Source organism: Neovison vison, chromosome 3, assembly GCF_020171115.1.
Source record: "Neovison vison isolate M4711 chromosome 3, ASM_NN_V1, whole genome shotgun sequence".
Lineage (NCBI taxonomy): Eukaryota > Metazoa > Chordata > Mammalia > Carnivora > Mustelidae > Neogale > Neogale vison.
In genome coordinates, this window is record NC_058093.1 from 63121981 (window position 1) to 63128760 (window position 6780).

Consider the following 6780-nt stretch of genomic DNA (forward strand, 5'->3'; position numbering starts at 1 on the left):
AAATGATATTATGTTGTTTAATTATATATAAAATTGTGGTTTGATACGGGATGTGGGCTAAGATGTGTAATTCCTGAGGCAACAGAAATAGAGAAGCCATGCATGATTTAAAAATAATATTAATGTGCTGCTCTTAGCTGGGAAACTTATCTACTAATGCATCACACTGAGAATAGAGCAGGGAAATAAGAGAATTTTAGAACTATGGAACAACACGATGATCTAATTCCACTACATCATTTAACCCCTATGGAAACTGAGGTCAAAAGAAGTTAAATGATGTGTTTAAGATGACTCTGAAGAAGAGTTGAATGGAATGTGGTTTTTCTGATCCTCACTCATGTTTTGCCTGCCATCCTGCAGTAAATAGTTGTTCTCTAGTACTGGTGTAAAGGCCTGGTGTTCAATGATTTTTTTTTTTTAATCATAGAAATGACAGAAAACAAGAGTAGAGTAGCACAAAATATCTGCTATTAGGAACAGTCTGAATTTAGAAAATCAATTTCGGCAGTGGATGGAATGAAAAATTTTCCTCAAACATTTCTTACAATCATAATGAACACATTGGCACAATATTTAATTAAAATTTTCAAATTATGAAATGGTGTTCTGAACATGTGGCAACAGACACTACGCTGGTAGTTTAGATCTTTTTATTTTGTTAATGTTGATTGTGGAGCTAGGCTTGTCCCTGACTTGGAGAGCTAATGTACATGAAATAAACAACCCACAGAAAGCAAAGAACTGGAAAACAGTGTTTTAAAAAAGATTTGGTCTTATTACTTTCAAGTAAGCTGAGCTCTTTGTCAGGTACTTTTTGATCCTTGCCTCCCTGCCCCCAGCACTGGGCTTACTGGAAACCTCAGTAAATGTTTACTGCATAAATAAACGGAGGGATGAAACGCATTCAAGATAATCCATAAATGAGGGTTGCATTTGATCCTCCTTAGTAGTCTTCCGTGGTGTCATTTTTTTTTTTAAGATTTATTTATTTATTTGACAGACAGAAATCACAAGGAGGCAGAGAGCTAGGCAGAGAGAGAGGAGGAAGCAGGCTCCCCGCTGAGCAGAGAGACCGATGCGGGACTCGATCCCAGGATCCTGGGATCATGACCTGAGCCGAAAGCAGAGGCTTTAACCCACTGAGCCACCCAGGTGTCCCCCTTGGTGTCATTTTAAAGAGCACAGAAGGGGTGCCTGGGTGGCTCAGTGGTTAAAGCCTCTGCCTTAGGCTCAGGTAGTGAACCTAGGGTCCTGGGATTGAGCCCCACATGGGGCTCTCTGCTCAGCAAGGAGCCTGCTTCCCCACCCCACCCCCACTCTTTCTCTGCCTGCCTCTCTGCCTACTTGTGATCTCTGTCTGTCAAATAAATAAATAAAATCTTAAAAAAAAAATAAAGAGCACAGAAGAAGACTTATGAATATATCAGCTTGATAACTGCCAAAGTAAATGAGTGCTTTTGAGATAACTTGTTTGGAAACTGTTCTGATTTAAAAAAACAAAACAACAGCATTTTCCTTGCAGTCTAGTTGGATCAACTTGGTATAAGTTTGGCAGTTTCTAAGAGATAATCCAATTTTCACTAGATTAACCAAATAGAGGTTTTGTTTTTCTCAAGTTACGTTTAGTGACATTAAGATAGGACTTCACAGTCCTGGCAAGATCCACAGTCTTCAGGCATCTAAGCTAATTTTTCCTTCTTTTTAGCCATCTTTAGCATGTGGCTCTTATCCTCTGATTTGTTGCCTTGTGGTGTCAAAATGGCTGCCTCTCCTCCAGCAGCCTGAGTAGATTTCAGGCAGGAAGGTAGGATGTGCAAAGGGCAAAACACAAGTTCCAGGTAAATCAGCTTTCTCCAAGAGCTTTCCTGATTACACACACATTGAGACTTGTGTCTAATGGGTCATAACTGTGAGAAATGCCACTCTTCCTAGTGAGGAGTCTTAGAATAATTGTCTTTTTAGCTGAGTTTATTGCATTTCCCAATTGAGCTGGGTTCTGTTTTTAAGACAAATGGGGTTGCTTCCCCAGTATCCATTCTCCCTTAGCATATACTTTTGGTAGTTCTGGTAAAATCCTAAAGCATTTGGCATGATCGTTTCATCTAAGTTGATTTATCTTCCAAAAAAGGAAAAATCTTCTCGTTTTACATCCAGATCTTCTATGGAAAAAATTATCCTCCTTTTGCAATGGAACATTACTTGGGTTGCAGTGGATTTATAATTACACTGTTGTCAAATAGATGCAAAGAGAAAGCTGCAAACAAACTTTCCAGAATGAGAAAAAAAAAAATTCCATATGCCATTTACCCCATAACCACCCCAAAAATAAGGTTATCTGAAGTAGTTTCTTTCCGAAAAGATTGACTATAGAAGAATGAATGGACACTGAATTAAAGCTCTAATCTTTGAAATTTCTGCAATTGCTAAGTAAAATGGTGTCTCACTAATTTAGAAGAGAGCCTTTTGCTTTTTTTTTTTTTTTTTTAGTTTCTCCTGTTGTCTTGCTGGAATTAGCTAGATAAAAAGCATGTGGCTCTTCCTGCTGGGCCATGGAAGGGCTATGCGACATATTCCAATTAGGTCACAGGAATGTCTCTCTAAACAACAAGCTGTTCTTTATATTGGGACAAGGAATAATATGGAAATCTTTAAAAGGACCTGGAACAGGATGGTTCCCCAGATCAAAAGTTTCACTTGAAACATGTAGAAAATTCCTGGCCAGACTGGGTTAGAAACTGTCTGATTTTAGGAGGAAAAATGATGGCATTTTTAGTTTCTATCAAACTCAACTTTTATATGGTAGATAGTTGACTTTGAACTCAAGTCACAATCACCGTGAAATAACCTATTTGGAAAAAAAAAAATGGAATATTGTGCTAGCTTCTACTATACTGCAAAGCCACACGGAACACGGTACCCATTTCAGTTTCTTAACAGGAATAAATAAAGGAAATTCTTTGCAGAAAAGAAGACTATATCCAGCCTGACTGAAGACAGCCAATTAAAGTATATTTAGTACCCAGAGGGTATGAGTTTTACAAGCACAAACTCAAGGGAGAACAAAACTGGAAATTTCTCTTTCCCTATAAATTAATTTAATTTCTATTTTAATGTCCCATTTTTGTCTAATGGTAGAAAATTTAATTATTTCTAGGTCAGCTCAATTGCCTTAGTACTTTTTCAGTTATCTCGGGTTTAGCTCAGTAAAATGTAAGATTTTTGTCTTTGTCCTTTATATTGATTAGAATGACACTAGCTTCAGCAACAAATATACCCAAAAGTATTGGTGGCTTAACACAATTAGATGCATTTCTTACTCATGAAAAGTTCTATGTAGTTGTTTTTGGTTGGCAGGGGGCCTTCTATGTTTTCATGGATGGATCTTGGATCCTTCTTTCTCGCAGCTCCTCTAGCCTCTAGGTACTCAGAGTCAGTCAATGGAGGGAAAAAGACTTCATGAAGAATTATATGTATCTCTTTAGCCCAGAAATGACACACACAGCTGGCTTGTATTTAAATGGTGAGGAATAGTCATGTGATCCCCTTACACACAATGGATGGCTGAGAAATGTTCTCCCCAGCTGGGCAGCCACTTCTCAAAAAGGAGCATGTTATTGGGGTCACCAAGCTATCTCTGCCTACCTTTCATCTTTTTTTTTTTTTAAAGATTTTATTTATTTGTTAGAGAGAGAGAGAGAGAGAGAGTAAGCACAAGCAGACAGAGACTAGAGGCAGAGGGAGAAGCAGGCTCCCTGCCGAGCAAGGAGCCCAATGTGGGACTCAATCCCAGGATGCTGGGATCATGACCTGAGCTGAAGGCAGCTGCTTAACCAACTGAGCCACCCAGGCGTCCCATGCCTACCTTTCATCTTGGCAGTTAATCACTTAAAAAATATATCAATGATATATTCTGCCAATTATAATTGATTGGCAGAAATTGTCAAGAAATGATTTCTTAACATTAACAGAGAACTGAGGATTTAACCTGGAGAAAAAGAGATAGTGCTCCTTGTGCTAGTGATTGATTACATTTGGCCCCTGAAAATGGGATCACATCTTTTTTCTTCTACCCACAGAGATCAGAGAAACTGTAGTGTAGATTTCCAAATCTTTCCATTGTAATACCTGGAGTTCAGGTCTAGGATTTTTACATTCTAAGTAAAATACCCCAAATTACAGCAGTCCCACATGCTTTGAGAAACATGGCTGGTCCACTTGAACCTTGAAAGGTTGGTTTCTGAATCAGAAGGATCTGATCCTAGCATCCAGCGAATGCTTGGCTGTCACTTGGGTTATTTCACGAAGGATGCAAGAAGGCACAGGGAAGAAGGGGTCGAGCCCATATTGAAAAACCAGGATGTTCAGAAATTCTCAGTAGACATCCTCCTGGGTCTCATTGGCCAGAACAGTTCTATATCCACTTACAGGACCAAGAGCGAAGGCTGGGAAAGTTAACCTTCAAGTTGGGCTAATAAATGTTTCCAACAAAACTGGGCTTCTCTTAAGGAGGAAGAAGGGGGAAAAGGATAACAATGTCTGGCTCAACATTAATAGGTCCATTAATCTGCCGAGGTAATTATAAGCTTGTCTTCACTTCCCAGAGGGCATAGTATCAGTGGTGTGTGTGTATGTGAGAGAGAGAGAGAGAGAGAAAGAGCAAAAGAGAGAGAGAGAGACACTAGGTTTATTGGCACTGTGGAGATGAGCATGAACCCCTAGGCCATTCAGAGACTACTTTCATTTAATGGTTCTATAACTTGGTAACTAATGAACCAGGATTTCTGTAGACTTACACTTTAGCCTTTCCATATTTTTTCAGTCTTGGATTCTCTTCTGAAATTGCTAGGACATATTCAAAGTAGGTGTTCTATTTAAACTGGGAAGAAGCACTCTTTTAAAAAAGTGTCTGTTCTCCTTCCCAGCTGCCTCTCTTCATTAAACACACACTCTCCAGAGTTTCTAAGTTTTTGAGTAAAAAGGAGAATCATCTAGGTCAAAGTAGGTACGCGGATGGAAGGATGGGAAAAGATGGTGCCCGGGAAGAAGAAAGAACCAGGTGTTCAACATTTGCCCTTTTTGGTGTTTTTTTTCTTTTCCAAGTTGCTTTCCCAAGTGGGATCTAAGAATGGGCAAGCCTTGGTACATTATCCAATGCATTAGATTATCTCTAAGTTAACCCTAAAGGGATGGCCCAACTGCGCTGTCTTTTCCTTATCAGGCCCCCTACATGCTATTTCTTATCAGTCTCCACATAGTTAGACATACTCGGGAATTCCCTTTTAGATCTATGAACAATTCTCAGACTAACTCAAAAGAAACAATTTACTTCCCCACCCACTTATTTTGGCCAGCGTTCCAATCTCAGTGAATTGCTTACAGATATGAGAAAGCTTTATGTTATCTCATACCTCTATGAATTTGCTTAGACTGATCTCCCCATTGGAGTCACTCATCTCCGTTCACCCCTACAACCCTGGCTTTGTTATGCCACCTGTAGTCCTTTAAACATAGTAGGTTTAAGGACCAGTTTTTTAAAATAGCTGGTCCTTATCCCTTCACACCCACCCAGGCAGAAACTATTACTGCTTGTTGGGATGTGATCATGACTTAGAAAGTTCTAGTGTGCTTATATTATAAGTTGTTAAACAAAGTTGCTTTCATACTACCTTCCTCAAATAACTGGCTACTTAAAAACCAGGACTGTGTTTTATTCATCTTTGAATTTCTAGTACCTAAAGTGGAGGCTGCTTGGGACACAGTAGGCATTCAATAACAATTCCTTGTGATTAAAAAATTGTGATCATTAATAACAATGAAGATGAACCCATATACTTTAAGAAAACCAAGCATAAGCATGGATTTATGAAATAGAAAACACTAGGAATAATAACATATCCTATAAAAAGATGTTTCATTTGTTAAGAGATCACCAAATTTTCCTTGAAAATGTCAATTACTAGTTGTCTTTACATTTGGTTTTTCCACCAAAAAAAAAAATCTATTCTTAAAATAAGCATTATCTATACTTCAGAACTCTAATTGCAGGCAATGGCTTGACTTTTTTGTTAATGATAATCTGGTTATTGTAAGAGTTCTACTTTGTTCTCTACATATTTTATTAAATCCATTTGTAGATCAAAATACTTCCTTTTTTGAGAAGCTAGACTTGGTCATCTATTTTTAAAAATTACAGATATATTATCTATTATTAACAGAGTATAAATTAAATATTTTTTGCCATGCATGTTTTAGTCATCCAAAACTCTCACAGTTGATTTATAATTTTATTCTTACAATATGCTTGTGACAGGTGTTAGATTTCACCAGCTCATCCTGCCTCTTCTTTTATTGAAAAACGATGGACAAAGGATCCCATGACCTTTCCAAATTCTCACAGTCAATTTGCTGACCCTTTTCTTCTAATTAATTAATATTCTTTTGGACTTTGATGTTTTTAGGGTGGGCTTCTGTGCCACTCAATGTGCTGGGTCAAGTTCGCAGTTGTCTCAGTAAATCAAACTGTCAACAACCACCCCGTGAGCCCCGCCCTTTATTGCTTCTGCCGAGTCCTCAGATTTTCAGTCAGAATTCCAAATTAAGCTATTGTATTTGGAACCCAGCTTTAGAAACCCTGTCTTCAAATAGCAAGTCTTGGCTCCCTCACACATTGTGATGTGAAAATCTGAGTACAGGGAGTTCTAAAGGAGCAGCGCTCCCTTTGCTGAAGGCCAGCGTTTCCCTGGAGGTAGGGAATTAAGATGTAGATGCAGAACCGGA